This window comes from Mus musculus, chromosome 2 (genome assembly GCF_000001635.26).
Source record: "Mus musculus strain C57BL/6J chromosome 2, GRCm38.p6 C57BL/6J".
In the NCBI taxonomy this organism is placed as follows: domain Eukaryota; kingdom Metazoa; phylum Chordata; class Mammalia; order Rodentia; family Muridae; genus Mus; species Mus musculus.
Window position 1 is genome coordinate 78,045,199 of NC_000068.7, and position 21,878 is coordinate 78,067,076.

At 41.2% G+C, this 21,878-nt stretch overlaps 2 long non-coding RNA genes across 2 annotated transcripts in view; one reads left to right on the forward strand and one right to left on the reverse strand.

Annotated features, from left to right (window-relative positions):
• Positions 1 to 2,512: 2,512 nt before the first annotated feature.
• Gm52519 lies at positions 2,513 to 6,786 on the reverse strand. Its single transcript, XR_003953861.1, has 3 exons — positions 6,482 to 6,786; positions 5,883 to 6,182; positions 2,513 to 2,702 (listed from the first exon to the last, which is right to left on the reverse strand). It is a non-coding gene; the product is annotated as a predicted gene, 52519 (long non-coding RNA).
• 4930440I19Rik (RIKEN cDNA 4930440I19 gene) overlaps positions 5,979 to 21,878 on the forward strand; it is a 143,254-nt gene continuing 127,354 nt past the window's right edge. Inside the window, exons 1-2 of the long non-coding RNA NR_108098.1 lie at positions 5,979 to 6,140; positions 15,953 to 16,102. This is a non-coding gene — a long non-coding RNA (RIKEN cDNA 4930440I19 gene). The remainder of the gene's footprint in view (positions 6,141 to 15,952; positions 16,103 to 21,878) is intronic.

Genomic DNA, 21,878 nt, shown 5'->3' on the forward strand with positions numbered 1-21,878 from the left:
GTAAAGTCCTTGATTGGCTTTGAGATTCTAGAATCAGGCAATACTTCATTCTATAAATGAGTAAGTTTTACACTGAGTCTAGCAGAGGTTAGTTTTATAGATGGAGACAAAGCTGGAAGACAAAAGGCAGACAAGAAACACCAAATTGGTCATTTAAAAATTATTTCTCTTGTAAGGCGGGGACAGGAAGTGAAAAAAAACCCCGAGAAAATAATTGATTGGTCAAAATCAGGCTTCCCCAAGGGCATTTTGATTTTTTCTTTTCTTTTTTGGTGAAGACTAAAGCAGAGGGAAGTTCATTATCATGTTAATTGAAATTGGCCAGTTTAGAAAATGTGCTTGCTACCTCTTGTTCCTGAAGGTCAAAGACAACTTAGCTGTAGTTGTTACTGCGGAGCTCCAGCACAGGCAACTCCATTTTAAAGTTTACCCTACTTTTGTGAAGCTCTTCTTTTACAATAATCACCTCTTGTAATTTTTATTTTATGGTATTTTTCTCCCTGAGCTGAACATCCAGATGAGTACACAGAGGTGAAAACAAACAAGTATGTTGGTCTCTTTTCATTCCACTCCGAATGAAGATAAAGACCACAGATGGCTAGTGCTTAGGGCACAAAGGGCAGACTGTCAGCCATTGTTTGTTTGTCTGTTTCTCTCTCTTCCCTCTCTCCCTCTCTCCCTCTCTCCCTCCCTCCCTCCCTCCCTCCTCCTCCTCCTCCTCCTCTTCTTCTTCTTCTCCCCCCCCCCCCCCCAGTTTTCTGTTCTCACTACCTGGATCTGTCTCCAGCCCTGCTGACTCTCCATCCCATGTACCATAGAGTTGATAAAGACTTCAGGCATTTTAGGTTTTCCATGTCAGCTCCCTGCTCCTTTGGGTCCACGACAGAAAATATTAGGAAGACTGGAGGTCACAAGGGCAGTGATGTGTTTCTACCTCATTGTGGCTTTGGTGACAGGAACTACATCTCTTCTGCTGCGTCAGCTCCCACTCTCGCCAACTCGACTGTGCCTTTGGTCCAGCTTCCACCAAGTAATTCTTGTCCTTCAAGGCTAATGACAGTCCTGACTTCCTGCTGCCCTCAGTGTGAGGTTTCTATTCTCCTACTTGGTAGATTTAGGGTAGGGTAAAGAGGAGATGAAAAGAAGAATGGGAGAATGTGGGACTCACAGGGTGATAGGCTGTCATATTTCCATTAGACTGCCAAGGCTTAAGAAAGAAAGTAATGAGTTATTTCCTAGCTGTATGTCTACTAAGTCAATTTCTCTATGAGTAAAGCAGTGGTTGTTTATACAGGGATAACAAAGGGAGAAGTCAACTGCTAAACAGTCTACTCTGTACTCAGAAGTCCAAGAATGTACCAAGTGTTTCAAGCCCTCACTGTCTCTCCATCTGTTACCCCAGAGTCAGTTCAGTGGCTACAGGGATAACTATAGAAAGAAGCCAGCAGAGGAAGTTGATGTAGGGAGAAGATGGCTGCGGTTGGGTCTACCATGTAAGTGAGATCATCCAGGGCCCTCTGAACTGATATATTCTGGACACTTGCTACCTGAAGGGAAACTGCAGGTAGTTGGTGTTGTGCACACCAATGACAACAGCCAACAGAAGATTCTAGGACAAAAAGAAGTCAGGTAAAATGCTTGTTTTGTCCTTTCCCCTCAACTCCACCTCCACTGACTAAGGGAACTAAATTTTTGCTGAGGATGGAGATAGGAGCAGAAGTTGACTCTCCCTTTAGCTGTCACACTTGAGACTAGAAGAGTTGCAGATTATTTTTTTCAGATTAGGGATTATCTGCATGTATACAATGAGGCATCTTAAAGATGAGAATCATTTTCAAAAACAAAATTAGTTTATATTGCACACACACACACACACACACACACACACACACACACACACACACGGCTTGAAGGTAATTTCACATATTTAGTGCGCATCATAACTGCATTTTCACCTGCTGTAATAGATCAAGCATTCAATCTACTACCTTTGGCATCTTGTTGGCTATGTTTAGAAACAAAAAGGCTTTTGGGATGTTTTAAACTCCTGATTTTCTGATTAGAGATTCTAAATGCATACTGTGCAACCAGACTACATGATTTTTGGAGTAGAGGAAGAGGGGCAGGCCAGATCTCTTACATCACCCGTGTCACATGCTTGGACTACGACTATAAGATTGGTACCCATCTGACAAATTATCAGATGCCCATCGCATCTGCCTGCTGTGCATGGAAAAGCACAAATTCAACAATCAAGTAATTAGAAAATTTAAATTATTTCTGATTAACATTCTACTAAGTTCCCATGGCTCAGCCAGAAGGGTAGCTCTTCTATTTGTTGCTACAGGGAAAAAAAATGACAGGAGCAACTTAAGAGAAGGTTTATTTGGGGCTGCAGTGTGAGGGTCTAGTCCATCAGGGCAGGAGGTGTTGGTGGCTGGAGTATAGGTTAGCTGGCCACTGTGTATCCTCAGTACCAGGCAGAGAGGGATGAGTGCTGTCTGTTTAGTTGGCTTTCCTTTTATGTAGTTTTACACCCCAGCCCATGTCACGGTGCTGCCTGTGTTTAGGGTGGGTCTCCCCACTTCAGTGAACTTGATGTAGAAACTCCCCCACAGAAATGCCGTGATGATTCTCCATCCCATCGAGTTGACAGTCAAGGTTAACTACAACAGATGGTTACATTTAAACCATCAGATCATCTGCAACAGAGTTCTCTGGTTAGCATTCATGGGCCAGGGACATAGGATTTTTGTTTTATCTATCCTCAATTATCCCCCTTTTGATTTCTTCTTAGAATTAGGCTTAGCATTTCTGCCTTCACCTTCTGTTTTCCTTTTCTGGAATCTAGAGTAGAGAGTACAGAATTCGATTTATTCAACCATGTATAACTAACTGTACGGTTCATTGATCACTAGTATACTCATGCAGAATATGAGTTAGCTGGCCCTGTATCTTCATCTAATTATGGATTAGTGGTACTTAGGGGTTTGAAGCTGTATTGTACACACCCAGCACCATGCCTTGTGCTGTGACGTGACTGCTCTGCTTTGACTGTTTTTGATACGTGACTTGTGAGAAGCCTTTGTGAACATACGTCTGTCCACGTTCCTCAGCTGATGATTTGGCTTTATTTCGTAGAAAATGTGGGTGGCTGAAAGAACTTCTTTCACACAGTCATAATCTTCTGGCTTTGCTTACTGCTCTCCTGTCTTACACCCAAAGTAGCAAATGATAGGGACCCCTTTGTTGCCACAAAATATGTAAACCACTTCCATTTTTGACTGAGATAGAGCAAAACAAATATCCTCGAATTCCCACTAGATGGCGCTATTAGAATGGAAACGACTTAGTTTTTCTTCGGTCATAGTATATATCTCCATAAAATCTTCATTTTGAAATCCATCTCAGCATGTTATTTTGGCTTGTCAAGCAGGTCTGCTTCCTGCTGAACTAATGGATTGGGATGATGTAGTATTTAGGGAAAAGATTACCCAATGTTTCCCAAGAGAGCCCAGAGGACTCTAGGCAAAACAGCCAAGAGACATTTTATCCACTTCTGATCCTAGCCAATTTCTACCTGACATTTTTGATACCCTTACGCTTCTCCATGGACATGTAGGGGAGACCCCACAGAGACAATATCTTTGAACTGAGTGAGAGGCCCCGTGCATGCCTTTTCTTCCTAGTCCTGTGTGCTGACGAAGGAAGCTGACGCCCTCAGCCGATTGCTGACCATTGCCAGCTAACTCATCAGTGGTGATTTATCCAGCGGCTTTCAAAGTGCAATTTCTGGACTAGCAGCATCATTTGAGATTCCTTAGAACCTCACATTCTTCCCAAGCCCCCTGAATTGGAAATTCTGGGGCTGGACCACTGCAACCTGCAGTTTCACCAGGCTTCGAGGTAGACCTGATGTTCAGAAACCATAAACAAGGTCTTCGGGCTCTTCACAAACCATCCCTATCCTCCTGTTTGACCTGACATCGCTCTTGAAAGCCCTCAAAGAACAGCCTCAAAGGTGAACAGGTGGGTGGGGTATTTGAACGCCAGTGTGCCCTCCTTGTCCTCTTGAAAGGGCTGCCTCTGCCGTTTTATTCTGAGTGTCACCTCGAAGCACAGCCTCCATTGCAGAGGACTCCTTGAGCCCGTGTCTAGTGTGTAAATGAGGAGGAGGCTGTGATTAGTCATTCCCGTTTCTTTTGGAAGGAAGAGTGAAATGCTCAGGAAAGCCGCCAGGTGGCAGCCTGGTTCCTAAGCGGCTCCTGTATTACTGAAAGGCACTTTCTGGCTTGTTCACTGTAGTCAAAGAAAGGCAATCCAACAGCAGTAGTCATTTATTGACTAGGCTGTTTGTCTTTTTCTCTACTGCAGCATGAGTCAGAGCCCACAGAGGGAAAAAGAGAGGGGAACAACCTACTGATTAATGGGTCAGAAGGCTGCTCTGTAAGACTGTGAGCCACTTCTGCCTCCGTTTCACAGAATGTGGGATGTAGGGAAGCTACAAAGGCGAACATTGGTTAAATACCCAATGAAGCTGGCTCAGTCAACCAGTTCAAACAGGTATCTGGAATATGTCTGTCTTCTGTCCTTTGATGAGCAATGTACCCACACACAGGAATCACATGGAGTAATGTTGACATCTTCTGATGCCCAGAGGCTACAGAGGCAGTCCCTGGGCATCGGTGAGATTAAATCTTCCCAGGTGATTCCAGTGGCAGGAAGCTCTGGAGACCATTTTACCCACATGCATTGGAGTTAAATGCACTGACAATGTGGCCTCAATGAGAAACTGGTTGCTGTCTCATATCGTAGTATAAATTTGATAGAATATGTTGTCATGGTCAGTTCTGTTATTAACAATGGGCAGGGTTTGTCATATGATGGAAAGTGCCCACACCCTTCCCCCAACTACTTCTTCCTTCCTCCCTTTTTCTTTTATTTCCCCTTTTTTTCCCCTTGAAGCTAAGAACACAAACCCAAAATTGAAGATATTTCTACTTCCTGGAGGGATATTCTGACTGAAACCACACTATTCTGTTCTAAAGTACAAAGACCATACCTTTGGCTGTATGCTCTCAGGGGTCCTTCAGCTATATGCCCTAGTTTAAAGGCTACTACGACAGCAAAACATTTAGCTTAGTGCTGATGCGAGGGGAGTTGTTCATATTGATCAGGCAGAGTGAAAACGTTTGCCTGGACAACCCTGAAGTCTTTCAGCAGAGTTTGAAATTTTTCTGTAAGGAAAGATTTTTTTTTTTTTTTTTTTTTTTTTGTACTAAACCAGGTTTTGAAACCTAGAATGCGAATTTTAAAAAATATTTGTTCTAGAAAACCATATATGTTCCCACAGAAAAAGGCAGCCTGGAAGGAAACATAGTTGTAACATATAAAACATGAAATATGCTGAACCGTTGTGTGAAAGGACACATGATGCTAGGCTGAATTCTCGACACCCACGGACGGGGTTCAACCCCGCAGGAACTCCAGCTTCTGGTCCTCTCTCAAGGCTCGTCCAAGTATCACTTCTTGAAATGTAAATATTACTGTAAGAAGCAACTTGTTAAACCCTTGCATCATAAAGCATACCAAGTTTCCCTATAAGTGCAGATTAGCCAAGGAAACTGAGAGGCTTGCGCTGGAAAGCCCAAAGAAAGAGGATGGAGGAAAGAAATGTGTAGTAAGGATTGGGAGCCAAAGGGCCTTTCTCCTTCAGTTTGACATTACAGTTGGCTAGGGCCCAACCATGGACAGTTTAACTTGGTTCATTTGTTGAGTTTATGCTCCTATCCTACAAAATTCTTGCCGACTCCCCCCCCCCCCCCTTTAAATGGTACGTCATAGAGAACAGCAAAAGCTACGGAGTGGCTATGGTGTCTCACGTTGTCTCACGCGACTTCCTAGATTCCAGAGGCTTCTTTTCTGTGGGCGTGGCCAAGGCAGCGGGGGTTTATGACAAAGTTGAGCGACCTCATGTCACTCAAACCAGCTGTATTAAGGAAGGTGCAAGCTTTTGGGATTTCTGTTTGGATTTAGTTTAGGTTCAAAAGAGCACGCACAGATCCTGAGTGTTGTCAAGCACCCGTGACTGGGAAACGGAGGCGTCCGATCCGTATTGGAGTCAATTCGCCACTTAATTGGTGAGTCTCTCCACCTATGGCACTGCAGCAGTACGTTTCTGTCTGCAAACATAAACATATTCAATCAATACAAAGCAAAACCTTGCTTCTCAGAGGCTCTCCTATGCTCTCTTGTTGGTTTGTGAAAATAGCTAAGTAGTGGTGTTCAGTTCATCCTATTAAAGAGCCTTCATCAGGGAATACTGAGACAACTCTTGGTGGCAGCAGGCTTAGTCATCCTGCTGTGACAAAGGGATGAATAATGTTTTTTAAATCTCACATCTACCAACACTCTCTTTTCAAAATGGATCCTCCATTACAGAAAAGGAGCTACTGCAGATACATGCGGTTAGCAGTTCTACCTTTTTCATAGCTTCGTTACTAAATCAAAGGGTGCATGACACCGTTCCTCATAGAATGGAATGACTTCGTGACTTCTCAGCGTTTACAGTTCTCGCTTTGGAAGATGTTGGTTTGTGTTCTTGCGACCGTAAGAGTGACTTCTGTCTTCCTGTTAGCTGCTTTCTCTCACGTCTTGGTTATTAGGCCATTAAACCCTCCTCCATTTGAAATGTGGCTTACTCATGCTTTGTGATGTAGCTGCTATTTGTCAAAACGGTTCTCAGAATCCCATTTTCTGGTTACCATTAGAGCACAGCACGAAACCCTGAAGATAAAGGATGATGTTGGTAAATATTTTCATCAGACTTTGTGAGAATTCAGATTTCTAATAAAATTAATTTGAGAAAAATCAATGACCCTATGAGTTTAAGAGGACTTTCATTATTCCAAGGTAACAGTTTCCAAAGCTTAGTATGTCCTTCAAAAGCTTATTGTCTAAAATGTTCTTTCTCCTCCTTCTAGGGCGGATTTCCCCTTCTGGGTCATGACTAACTACATTGCTCATACTAGCCAGAATTATATATCCCTGTACATTCCCCACTTCTTTTCCACTCAGAATAGTTGATAATCTGCGTAGTTACAAGAATATCCACGCACAGCAGTGGCTTATTCAAAAAAGGTATCATACCACTGTTGTTTCTTTTCCTTGGCAAAAAGGGAATATTTTGTTCCTACAATTATAACTTCTAAATATTAAAAAGTGAGTAGTGAATTCTGATAGACATTTCTTCAAAAATCTGTCAAATTAGAATACATCTTACTACTAAAGTCATTTTGTGATTATAAGCAATAAACTTTTCTTCTTGCTTTTTTCTTTTCTTTTTCCTTATTTTTCTGTTCTTTCTTCTTTTCCTTCCTCCCTTCCTCCCTTCCTCCCTCCCTCCCTTCCTTTCTCTCCCCCCAAACCCCCAGACAGAGTTTCAGGACAACCAGGACTACACGAGAAACTCTGTACTTTTACTCTTTTATATACACAGCCTGCTTTCTCATAGAACCAGCCCAGGATCACCAGCCCAGGGATGGCACCACCCATAGTGGGCTTGTCCCTTCCCCAGAAATCACTAAATCAGAAAATGCTCCGTAGACTTGTCTACAGCCAGATACTATGAAGGCATTTCTCAATTGAGGCTCCCTCCTCTCTGATGACTCTAGCTTGTGTCAAGTTGCCACAAAACGAACCTGTACGACATCAGAGAACAACAAGAGTCAACAATCCTTGTCCTATAGTGGCAAACTTGTCTCTAAATTTGTATCTCCATATTCATAGATTAGGATAGCTCTGGAACATCATCAGAGAATTTTCTTTGTCTGGTGGGCAGTAGTTAAAACAGAAACTCATAACTGAATGCAGGGAATCTGTGTCTGCAGAGTGCTCAGCCACAAATGACACATCTAAGTTTTGCCTTTCCCTAAGGCTCAGGGCCATTGCAGAAGGGAAAGGTACAAACAGTATAAGTACCAGAAGTCAGAGAGGACCAGAGCAAATGATGTCTTCTGGACATGCTGTTTTGTCAGGACTGAGATGCTCATGAACTTGTAGCAGCTGTGCACAAGGCCTGCACAAGGCCTGTATCACATGGCAGCATAGCGGATGGAGAGGCTCTGGAACACCCCCATCCCTAGTCAAGGAGCTATGAAGAGTCAGTTTTCTTTAAGGGTTTGTTCCCTAGGTCAGTGGGTAGCCCCACACTAATGAGAGAACGGACAGCACAAATTGGACTTAGTGGGTTATATAAAAAAGGTGACATGAAGTCAAGAATGGATCAGTGGATGGAAATGGATCTGGTATGAGTTAGGGGAAGGGCTGGAGTCACCATGATTAAGAAGGTGTCATGTGCATGGATGGAATTCTCAAAAAGTAAACTAGTATCTAAAATATCTCTATTTTCATTGACTTTCCTTATAATAAAGGGAAGCCAACTTTAAACCTATTAACTATATCTATCTATCTATCTATCTATCTATCTATCTATCTATCTATCTATCTATCTATCTATCATTTCTGTGTATCTAGATGCATACAAATATATAATAATGCTATATATTTACATAGTATATGGGATCATCAGAGATGTTGTATAGAAAATAGAATAGGAGAATAGGATGTGATGGGTGAGGAAGGCTCTGTCCTTTAAGAAAGGACAGTTGTAGAGAAGTGGCTCACACACAAAGATGGATACTTCAGAGGTTTTGGGGCAAGTCAATTGTAGGAGGTAAGTATATGGGAGAAGTTGGGTGTTTAGTAGTGTTTGTTATGTAGGGTCAGGTTGGTTGTGTGTAATTCTAAGAGTCCTTTTCTGGTATGGGAAGCATCAAGGCGGGACTGTTACAAGGGAAGTGTGTGTCTGGCTTTCAGGCAGAAAGGGAAAGGGCGGGAGGGGTAGTATTTTCTGCACTTCCTGTTTCTCAATTGCCTTTGGTTCAAAAGACGTTTCATGCCAGTGTGTCATGTCTGGAGTTTATAGAATATGATTCCCTTCAGTTCCCATTATAAACAGAGAAGGTAGACTAGACTTCATTTAGAAAGTAAAATTGCCCAAAGCCCTGACAAGGAAAGGGAGAAGAGAGCCTGGGTGAAGGGAACAGAAATCATAAGGCAACAATGCCTTGGCATCACTCAGGAGGTAGGTCAGGGAGGAAAGGGAGGCTGGGTTTTACTAGAACTTTGCCTTAGGGGTTTTGGAGCATTGTAGGATTTCAGTCAAAGAATGTTAAGACTGACCTTTTAAAACATCACTGGCTGATAATACATTCTTGATATTGCTACTGAGCAATGTTACATGAGGATACATTTTGTATAGGTGGAGAGGCCATAAGTTAGTTCAATGTTTAGAAGTGAAATATATACAAGGGATTTCACGGTGAAATTGTTCTCCTCCTTGGGATACAAAATATCGATGCTATCTCAGAAATGTATTAATCCTAAAGGAGGCTTTAGGCTAGGAATCCTGTTTCTGCTGGAGCTTCTCGCACTGGGCAGGTGTGTGCTCTGTGACTTGAGCTGGGTGCCTCTTGGCAGATGAACTGTTTTTAAGGGGCAGGTATCTTGTATACACATGGTATATATGTTAATGTGATTCTCCACGGTCCCGATTCCTTGTGTGAACAACCCAGCTTCATTGCTCACCCCTATGTTACACTGTAAGCCAGCATCTGAAGCTATAAAAATAATTAACGAATGGCTTCTTTCTCAGGGGGTTCACCACCCAAGGGAAGTGTAACAGAGTCCTGGGTTACTTTTACTAGATGTCAGGAAACAGAAACATAGCTATCCTGCCAAATTTTCTTTGACTGAGCTACGATTACTGGTGTGTGTGTGTGTGTGTGTGTGTGTGTGTGTGTGTTTGTGTGTGCGCACGCGCTACAGGACACATTCAGGTCAGATGGTAACTTTTGGGTATCACTCTTTAACTTTCTACCTTTTTGGAGACAGGCTTTCTTCACTGCTGCATAACCAGTCTAACTGGCCTGGGAGTTTCAGGATATTCTGTCTCTACCTCCCAGTTATAGCACTGGCTTGTGGTACCACACACAGTTTTGTTCTTACACGGGTCCCAGTGATCCAAACTCAGGTTGTTGAGTCTGAGTGGCAAATGCTGTTATCCACTGAGTCATTGTGTATTGACTGATTTTTTCTCTTATCTTTATTCCTTCCCTTTCCTTTTTTTCCTTCATTTTTCTTTTAGAAAGTACTCCATATAATATAATATAATATAATATAATATAATATAATATAATATAATATAATATAATACAATATAAAATATATTGTAATATAATATACCTGTGAGATTTTTCTGAGAATGCCAAGGAGCATGATCTGTTAAAATATCTTCTCACACAGTACTTGGGATATTTATTCATTTTTGAGACAGTTCTCTGGTAGCCCAGGCTGATTCTCTACATCAAGCTGACCTAGAACTCCAGATCCTCATGAATGCTTGGATTCCAGGAGTGCTACACCAGGCCCTGCTGTACTTAACCTAGTATATGGTTAACGTGTAAATGGCAGGGGTAACTGACTTGGTATTTAGTGGCACCTGTCAACTGAACACACACACACACACACACACACACACACACACACACACAGGAAAAAAAACCCAGACCCTAGAATTTATGCTTGAGATTATTTAGAAAATATAGAAACACTTTCCTTTTAAAGTGGGTAGTTCTGCTATGAGGTTTATTTCATAGCTAGACTACACTTTTTAGTTCCAGCAACGGTAACGTAATATTTTTGTCACCTGGTAACTGTTTGGTGGCTTGTTGTCTGTCAGATTGGAATCATTAATCTGAGATCTACAAAACACACTGACCTCACCAAGAACTAACCGATACATTAATCACATGGCGAGTGGTAATTAATACCCTTGCTGCGCATCTCAGCAGATGCCAAGTGGTAATTGTGCCCAGAGACAGCCATTTGGTGGGTGGTCCGAAGGTGGTGTTCTTTTAAGATGAACTACATACTGCTAGGAAGTTTGCTTCCTAAACAAGCAAGGAAACTAAATACCCCCTGCTTTATGTGACTAGCATTACTTTATATCTTCGATAAGGCAAATCACCGTGGCTTAATTCCCTCAATGCACTTGCAACAGAGGTTTCCCACTGGGTACTTACTTTCTCTCTCCCCTCCTAATTTGGGCACCTCAAGACTGAATAAATATGCACTGGTGTTTTCAGATGTTGACTACCAAAGTTCCTGGCACTAGTTACTGTATTGCGTGCTCAGTAAATGAGTGATGGAAAAGGTCACGTGTGAACATGAAGTACCTACAAACTAACTATAATAAAGACATAAGCTTCTTACGTGCTTCCCAGATGCAGGCTGGCTGATGTTATACACTTGTCCTTGTCTAGCAATGTGATGCACAGAGAATGTGTTCAATAATATTTTATTCATTTTAATTAGCTAATTAGCTTCATATTTTATTTTATATATTAATTACATAATATACATTACATTTTACTACTCATATTAATTTTTAATTTTCTCATTCATTTTATTTCTCATTTATTTTATTTTAAATATATAAAATAAAATAAGTATAAAAATAAAAAATAAAATAAATACTTAAAAATCCCTCCCCATGTTTTCCTTTCATCCACTGCCATGCGCTATCCCTTACTTACTTCCATATCTTTCCTCACACCCTATCAAAATTTTGACTCCTTTTCTTTGATAATTATTGCTATATACACATATACACATACACATACAAGTGTGTACATGTAGATATATGACCTACTGAGTTTGTTTAATGTAGTTGTATGTATATGAGTTCAAGGCTGGTCACTTTGTAGTGTACACCCAACGAGGGAGCCCTTCCCTGAGAAAGGATAATTCTCTCACTGTCTGCATCACTCGTTGCCGTTGCCTATAGCTCTGTGTTTAGGGGTAGGACTCTGTGAGATTTCTTCCTTTTGCATTAGTGTGTCTACAGATGTTGTCACCCTTTGGGTCTTGTTGAGGCAGCCATATTGTTGAGGCTTCCTGAGGGTAGCTTTCTTGTCATTTCTAGCATAGACATAGACTTCCTGATCCTCTGATTTTCACAATCTTACTGTCCTCCTTTTTGTAATGTTCCCCGAGTTCCAGGTGCAGGGTTGTGTTGTAGATATATCTGCTGGGGTTGGGATCTCCAGGGTCCGTTAGTCTCTTCCTTTTGACCTATTGTGGTTTTCTGCAAGGGTTTCAGTTTGCTCTAAATAGAAGTTTCTCTGATGGTGGGAGAGAGCTGCATGTCAGATGGTTGGAGTGACATGTGCTCATGTTTGAATGTTTTATTTTGTTCCATGCCTGCTTTTGTGTCAGTACCATATTGTCTTTATTACTATAGCTCTGTATGCTAAGTTTTAAAATCTGGAATGGTAATTCATTTAGTATTTTACTTTTTAACTAAGATTGTTCGGTTATCCAAGGCCTTTTCTAGATGCACATTTTAGGATTTTTTTTTCTATAAGAAACTTTTCGAAGTGTTGAAGATAGGGTTTATCACAGAGTAAGGCAGAGTATTCTCAGGGGTAAGCATGGGCAAGGGACAGAGAGGCCATTGTGCCAACATACATTTTAGGTAGCCTTTATACCACCACTGGACTTCTTTTAGACTTTTAAAACGTATTTCATATTTATGTACAATGTATTTTGATGCCCTCTACCTATTACTCAATGGTCCAATTCATCCTTTTCTTGGACTATTTCCATGACATTCTCCTCCCAACTTCCTCTCTCTCTCTCTCTCTCTCTCTCTCTCTCTCTCTCTCTCTCTCTCTCTAACTTTTAATAACTTACTGAGTTCAATTAGGATATATTCATATGGTGTGTGGTCACTCATTGGTATGCGATTGACCTACTAGGGGATACGTCCTTGAAGAAAATTGTTTCTCTTTCTCTCAGCAACTATCAGTTGCCAATAACTCCTCAAATGCCTTTATGAGATTCTCCTCATCCATGCTGGGGTTTAAGGTAAGTATCTGGTTTTCTCTGGCCGTCTTCTCATATAGGTCCTGGGCAGGTAACTACAGCTGTTGCGAGTTTGCGGAGGCAATACCTTTCTTGTCATTTAGAGCAGAAGCTATCTCTCAGGAATCCTCCCTTACAACTGGCTCTTATAATCTTCTTCCTCCTTTTTATTTGCAGTGTTCTCTGAGCTCTCAGGAGCTCACATGGCTGTCATTTACATGTTGGTTGCTAATGACACCAAAGAGGAGTAAAATATATCTTTCTTCTAGCTTGTTCATGTAAAAAGAATGCACTAAATGTTTTATATAGTTTAGACCTTGGGCATCTTTCAAGGCCTATATATTAAAACTTGGTCTCTAGCCTGTGGCGACACTGGGAGGTGAAGCAGCTGTTAGAAGACATGGCTTCCTGGAAGGAAGTTTGATGAGTGGAGAATGCGCTTGGGTGAGATGGTGAGATGCCATTCTTTTCCTCCCTGCCACAGGCTTTCTTTCAGAATGTCTACCCAACCAAGGCAATCCAGCCAGAAAACCATGAAAAGAAAATCTTTGAAACTGTGAACCCAAACATCCCCCTTCTTTATAAGTTGATTATTGTAGCAAATTTGTCATGCTGATAGAATGTTGCTTTAAATAAGCCAATGCAGTTTCCCTTTTTGTCATCAGAAATGAAGATCATTTTACTGTTTTTTTTTTTTTCTAGTAAGAAAAGTTCTTAGCTATACTAGTATATCTGGGGTTAGGTGATGGTTAATGAGGTGATGGTTAACTATACTTGATTAACCTATCAATTAAAGCACTCTAAAAATGATGAATAACCAAGCTGCAAAGAAAGAGAGGCAGATGGAAGCACTGGGGACTTGCCTTTGAGACTTTGTGCCTTGTGCCTTTCTGACCTATTGCTTTCCTTGTTTGATATATCTATCAATTATTCATTTGTTTGGTTTCAGCTTCCCACTGAATAGGATCACCTCATTCTGCTGCTGCTTTGGTGTCTCTGTACAGTGTGTGGCCTCTCCTTCCTTTGCACATAATGTGTAAATAAGCCTGGGGCTTGGAAACCCCCTTTAGTAGGCAGACACCTCCCCCATGCTACGCTTTCCAATTGAATTTGGTTTAATTTTAGAATAAAAACGTATCTGCACTAATCAAATTTAGTAATTTATTTAAAATATGAAATGTGTATGTTCAAACTAGGTCATTACAGTCAATGACATCACCAGTTTTTGGTTTGTTTGCCTTTGGTGCTTGGGATTGAACCCCTAGGCTTTCTGCATCCTAAGCATCCAGTCTATCTCTGAGCCACATCACTGGCCCCATTTCATCAATTTAAAAATAGTCTTCCACAGCTATTCATTCACTGCTTTTTGTGTTTCTAAGCATTGAGCTAAGGCTACTCCCTTTGAGTTATAATACAGATCTCCTGTAATTTGGGCAATTTTATTCATTCATCAGGATTAAAGACAATTTTCTAATTATGAAATAAACAGTGCTTTGAAACATAGCAGACACAAAGGGCTATATTAATACCATAGCTGTGTGGTATGTCTAAACATTTTTATGACAGAAAGCACATATCTGTATTTTATGTAAGGAAGCAGTAAGCAGACCTGTTATTAAGCAGATGCAATTTGCTAATTTTCACTCTGAGGAGACGCCTTTCATAACACTCACGCCTAACATATATTTACCTTGGGTTCATTAGAAAGAAGAGCAGAAGTGCTCAAACTGACAGCCTGCGTTCCAGTGTTCTAATGAGTGGCCTTGGTGAATGGCCTCTCAAGCCACGAGCCACTTCCTGCTACATTTTTTTTTTCTTTTTTTGGATTGAAGCCTATCAGTTTGTGGAAATTGGCAGACCTGCCCGAAACGAGGGTTTTGAAGGCATTTTTTTTTTTTCAGGAGCAAAACCTAAAATTCTGATGGGAAACCCGAGAGGATTATAGTTAGTAATGCTAGGAAATAGCAGTGTTTGAATTGGATTAATGGTTGACAGAATGAGAAAGCTATCGGTCGGACAAATTACCATGTGGGAGGAAGTAGGAGGGGATGAGTCACTGGAATTTTACTTTCATAGTAGGCAGATTAGCTGAGGTAGAAAAAGTGTTACATATATGTAAGACCTTCTTAGATTTCTAATATGAAAGGCATAAGACAAGAGACTATAGAGTGCTTAGCCCCAAATGGGGCGCATATTTCCTTGTGGAAGAGAGGTGGGCAGAGTTTAAGAACCACAGAGGGCGGACCGCAACAGGAAAACCGGGTTTCCGGACCATCCAGGGCAGTCGCCCCTATGAACTATGGCGATCGTAAGAACATGCAGGAGACCTGTGCGAGCTCCCACCATGGAAAAGGGATGGAGCACGAGGAGTCATGCCGAGCTGAGGAGCTGGGGGCAAGAGAAAGCCCCGGGAAGAGGGGGAGTCAAGTGTTTTTAAGGATACAGTTCCTGATAGGTTGATTATAACCCTGTGGGTAGCCAAACATCCAAGAGTGTATGGATGTAAAACTGGAGTTATAAAAAACAAGAGTATACAATGTTTGAAGGGTTTGGAAGGGTATGGAAGGGAAGGTGAATATCATCAAAATATAATATATAAAATTCTCAGAGAATTAAAAGTAGATATTTATAGCTGTTTTAGTACAGTACCGAGATACAAGAAATCTCTGTTGAGTCAATGTGGGAATAACAATCCTCAGACGGAAAGAGATGGTTATCTTCATCTCGACACAGACAGCTATGAATTGTATAGAAAAGAAACCACTCCTGAAATAAATTGCTTAAAACAGAAAAGAAAATGACTTATTTGGATCCTCTTATAACCAATACTGCCAGGGCTTGGTTTCAAATGTATGGCACAATGTAGTGGCAAGTTGACTAAAGATACACATACGTTCATTTTATAATGATTTAAACGAAATTTCTGCATTTAAGATTTTTTTGTTCCATATTTTTTGTTGTTTAGAACACAGCCTCGAAGGGAAGGGCCATATTTGTGGGCCTGTCTAACAATTAAGAGTGACCACATGGAATGGGGGATGAAAGGGTTAAAGAAGAACAAATATTGAACACAGCTTTTCTATGAACAAACTGCAGGCAGCTGCTGCTTTGCAAGGTAAGCAAGGCTGCGCCCTGTGTCTCATAGCACTTACGGAAGACAGCTAAAAGGATGGAGAAGATCATGGAGGCAGTGTGTGTGTGTGTGTGTGTGTGTGTGTGACAGAGAAAGAGTGAGAATGTGTGTGTGTGTGAGAGAATGTATGTGTTTGTGTGTGTGAGTTTGTGTGAGTGTGTATGAGAGAGAAAGAATGAGAGAATGTGTGTGTGTGTGTGTGTGTGTGTGTGTGCGCGAGAGAAAGAATGTATGTTTGTGTGTATGAATGTGTGTGTGAGTTTGTCTGTGTGTGTAGAAAGAGAGAACTGTGAGTGGGCTGGAGATTCCTGGGGAATATTCTCACAGGTATTTCCTCTGGCTGATAGTCTCTGTGTTTACATTCTTGAGACAGTGTAAACAACAAACTCCATGTTGCAGAAAAGAGAGCAACACAGTTTAACTTTTATAGCGCAGAGTTGCACAGTGTGGTGGAGTACACCCCTGATCCTAGCAGCAAGAAGGCCAAAGTGAGAGGATAACTTTCCAGCTTGGGCTACATGAGATCCTGTCTCACCCTCCCTTGCTTTTCTCCCCTGAAAGAACGTGGCTCAGAAGACAAACACATCCTTTAAGCCCAGAAACCATCAGGCAGAAATTAGCTTTATAGTTAAACCAAAGTGAAAGAGACGGGGGAAAAGAAGATGCATTCCTCTTATCGAGAGCTGTGGGCCCGTGTACCAGAGGTTTTCCATGGAGCTCTCTGGCCCGGCCTGGTGTGAGGGTTCTCTGCTGTCTGCTTACTCGACTTGGTTATTCCATGCCACCCTGCACTGAGTCGGTTTGGGCTGGGCCCAGGAGAGGCCTACTAACCAGTGAGGAGTGTGGTTGAGTTTCAGGCGTTTGGGGAGAGCAGACCTCTTCCCAAGTGTTTCAGCTCTTAGGACAGAAGGCTCAGACAACAGAGTGGTTCTCGCACACCTTTGATCTTTCTGGATAGGATTCTTATATACAGTTTTGGGGTGGGTAAGGGTATGACAACAAGTACTTCTCATTGGTTTGGTCTGAGAGCTGTGGGGAAACCTTATTTGCATGTGGGAGGGCTTGATGTTGCTCCTACGGTGACTGATGGCCATATACCTCTGGTGTGTGTGTGTGTGTGGGGGGGGGGCTGTAGCTGCAACAGGAACTGGGATGGGGAGGAGCCCAGGAGGCATGGCTGAAAACCTTCTGTCCCATGTAGGTGGAAATTACTGCCTACCAGGTCACTGGAGTTCTAGACCTTTGGTCAATAGGGGACCAGGCTATGTATGTACACAGCCCACTGCCCCAGTTTTAGCTGAAAACAGGAACCTTTATCCCTAGAAGAAAGAAATCAGATAGGAACTGGGGATGAGGTATATCAAGGCCGGACCAATCACTCTTTTGTGTGTGAGCTAATAGATGGCTTTTTCTTCAAGTGTCACCAGAATCAGAAAAGGTGGTCTAGGGAGAAGGACCAGTTTGTTCATTAATGTCCCATGTATCTCTATATGAAAAAGCTTTCAAGGGCAGAAGCTCTGTGTATATTTGTTACCCTTCAGGGCCACAAATAACGGCTGAAGAAATAGATTTCGGATAAAATGATACTCTAAAAGGAAAGTGCCATCATTTTGGCAATGCAGTACTGCTCTTACTGTAGAGAGACTGTGCTTGAGAGACACACACTCATGGTCTTTCACTCTCTCTTCATTCATCGAGGGGAACTTCTTGGCTGCCATTTCTGGATGTCAAGGCTGCAGATACACTGGTCAGGACCCTGGGTAGAGAGAGATGCGTCAGAATGCGGCTCCTTTCAGAAAGGCTTCTCCGGAGGTCAGCACTCGGGCAAAAGGCTGTGTGTGATGTGTTTGGGAACACAAAGGTGAACAATTTATGGGATATATTATTTTCAAGTCATGAGTCTTAAGAGAAAGTTTTATTCACAAAAGATTATACAAAAAGGAAAACCCTCTTGAATATGCGTTTTATTTCTGGCTTCTTTTTTTTCTGTCTCATTCAAGACATTTTATTAAACATAGATCATCCTTTGATACTTTGAATGATATGTTTCACTCTTTTGGTGTGCTGAGATAAGAGTTAAGACTGATGTAAAAGATATCATTTATTTTATCTGAAAACCTCACTATCTTACTTGTTTCTAAATGGTTTTTTAGGATTTTGGAAATCATTAAGCTGCCTAGATAATATATAATGCAATGTACAGTTACGGTGTGGGGGGGGGGCACCTCATTTAAAATCCTCTACCCTTCCCAGTTTCCGAGGCTGTATTTTTTAATTTTTATTTTACTCCTTGAGGTAAGCAGTGATTGGCTAACAATTCATAAAACAAAAAACAAAAAAACAGTGCTCAATCATGTGACTTACTCCTCCTCTAACATATTGACATTAATATAGATTTAGCTTTCTGATAAATTGATGAGACTAGAAGTTGGACATCATAGCTGAGTTTTGAAGTGAGGTTGCGTGGAGGTGAACCACTGAAGAGGTCAAAGCAGAAGCCTTCTGTTGGTTGTTCAGAGATCGACATCACAGAGATGCTAAGAAGGAAGGCACATGAAACCCACCCCAGACATGGAAAGGGTTTGTTTATTTGTTTGCTCGAGTGAATTGAAGATCTTTCCTACACTTTCCTTAGGTGTAGTCTCTTATAAATGCCACAACTCTTAACGAATATGAGGAAGGCCGGAAAGGAATCATTGTTTGATTAAAAATAAACCTGATTTTGTAGGATGGCTTTCAAAAAAATTCGCCGTGTGTCTCTGAAAACATGACAGTTATTTACTAAAACTTGATAGACTTGAGGACTCTGTGATGGTCTTTCGTCATGTATTTTCTGCAAGCAGTTCTTCCTCTGCATTTGACAAATGAATACAAACATCTACAGATTGACATATTTTCCCAGAGCACTCAACAGTGGAGTTAATGATCTCTACTGGTGATTATTTCCCCTTTTGCTTGGCCTTAATCTAGAACATAATGAAACTCAACAGCAGACCTTTTTTTGAATGAATGGCAAGGCCAGTTTAAAGGCTGTGTCTGTCTGAAAGCCCCAGAGAGATGCCCTGTTTATAAAAGGTTTCCTTCCATTAGAGCTACCTGACCCTCATGTGACCTACATGTGGTCTCGCTTAGCCTTTATGTGCCACGGGATAGCATGCTTCAGCACGGCCAAGAATACCCAAGTCGCAAATCTCTGACTTGATAGCAAAACGCCCAATTATCTTGTCACCATTTCACACGACTGAGACAGAAACCGCACAAGGACAATGGTGATTTTCCACAAGATGGCAGCGGTCTTTGTGCACAGAACAGAATAAAGAATAGCACTCCCTGGGTCCCATACCAAATGTGACAAAATGCTGCCCTTGTCAGTTTAAGACTTGTGAAATCTGTGTCATGCTCATTTCCTCTGCCGCAGGCCCAGATCTCAAGAACAATTAGCCGTGTTTCCACCGCTGAGGAAAAAAGAGTCACATATATAGCATAGTGTTTCATAGAATATCTTTCTCTAAAGAGTCCCACGTATTTTGCAGCCCTTATTTAATTAACCTCACACTATGCCTCTGAGGGTGGAAAAGGGGATTACTGTATATCCGATTTATCACAGTGAATTTAAATAATTTGTTGATATCAGTCAGAAGGGGAAATGGCGGCACACGAATGAGACATTTGCTGAGGTTTGGTCCAAGGACCCCAATCGTTATGCTAAGTTGATTTTCTGTGGAGAGCGATATTTATAAATTCAGAGAGAAGATCCTATTTATATTTTATATTTACAACACAGTGATTTTCACATTTTAATTAGAGTGCTTAAGTACTTTAGTTCTCCGGGTTGTGATTTAAGAATACTGGGGAGGGTTTTTTTTTTTTTTTTTTTTTTTAAATGCAAGCTCCCAGGCTCCCATCTTTAGATAGTCTGCTTTCCCTGGTTTAAGAAAGGGCTTAAGCATTGAGTATTTTAAACATTTTAAACTCTGAGATGGCTCTGAGACAGGTGGCCCTCCCCACACTTTGAGCTGCTACTTTGTCACCCAGCAGAGATATACTGCTAAGAGAGAGAAACACCCAATTTGGGGAAGTCAAAGTCATCTAATTTCTTTGGAGAAAGATATTCAATATTACATTAAAAGCTTGAAATATCACACTTTTCTTCACTGTTTGAAGGGTAAATCCTTAGGTGTAAATTATTATGCTTTATTCATAAGTTTTATTTAAAAATCAGTTAACAAATTTCAGGCATAATTATTTTTAAATCACACTTTCAGAAGCATCACTAATGATTTTTGATTTTTCAAAAAAAGTTCTATGGTGTATGGCTTAAGGTAATTGGATTCTTAGCTCTCTAGTATTTTGATTTTAAGACTGTAAGAGACCCTAAGACTACTCAGGGGCCACTAAAATTTACTTCATTGCTAGAAGCATAAACTTCATCTTTTTTTCTGAAGTAAAAACCAGCACAAATCTTTGTATTTGCTTTTCCTTTTTGATTTCACTTGGACCTATGCCATGGTTTGAAAGTATTTCCCGTTTCATATATTGATAGCTTATCCCTAAGTACATATATTGGTGGTGCATAGACTTGGAGACTTTGGGAATGACTAGATTAAATCATTGGATATCAGGGTTAGATAAGATCAGACTCCAGGCTAGGCCTGGTGGGCCTTATCAAATAAGGAAGAGACTTGCCCCAGCAGAGCATAGAGCTGTGTCTGGAGGTAGGATTCCTTCTTGACACTAACCCTTAGTCTTCTCAGTCCTCTGCTGTGCCAAATGTGAAAGGTGATCCAGGAAGCTCTACAGGTCAAATGATAGGAGAAACTGGCCCCCTGCATGAAGGTCATGACTGAGTATGGCATGTGTTCTCTAACTAAAATTAGTCGTTTCATGTGGCCTACGAGTACAAATACATCAGTCACCGAGAGAAAATGGACGCCTTTGACACGAAGCTCCAGCCGATTAAGCTATAAGGAGACAGCAGAGTGAGAGGTGGGGTCCATCCATACCTTTGCACATTGTCTTAGAGTCTCTGGAGAAGTATTTATTGGCCAATGCGCCAGTGCAGCTCATCCAGAGAGGAGGGTGTTCTACCTCAAAATGAGGGATAATCTTTCCAGTCTATTCCTTCTTATTTTCCCCTCTTCCTCCATTCCTCTTATTTATTCATTTTATTTTATCTTTATTTTATTTTATTTTATGTTATGTTTTTGAGATAGGTTCTCCCTGTGTAACTCTGGCTGGCTTATAACTCACTATGTAGCTGGCCTCAAGATCTGCCTGCCTCTGTTTCCTGAGTGCTGGGATTAAAGGCATCTACTTCTACTTCTGATTTCTTCTATTTTTTTTTTTAAACATTTTTAATGGGAGGTCTAGCTGTATCCCAAGTGGGCCTGGAACTTTCTATCCTCCTGCCTCAGCTTTGGCCCCACCTGTATTTCTGATGCTCAGGGATTTTAAAGGAAACCCATTCATGTGTGTGAAGTCAGTTTTTTTTTTATGTTGTTGTTGTTGTTGTTTTTTGTTTTGTCTTTTCACACAAAAGTTTTGGGAAAACTCCATCCTGTTCTTTGTTTATTTGATTAATTCTTGGCTTTTAAAAGTGTGCATTTGGTGTTGTGTAAAAGTATTAGCTTCATTTCACATTAACATAAAGTAACTTCCAAAGCCTTATCAAGAGAACTGAAAGGATCTGGGCTTTTAAGCAATTGAACCAATTCTGCAAGTAACTGTGTGTGTATAACTGTGAAGATATGAAAATTAG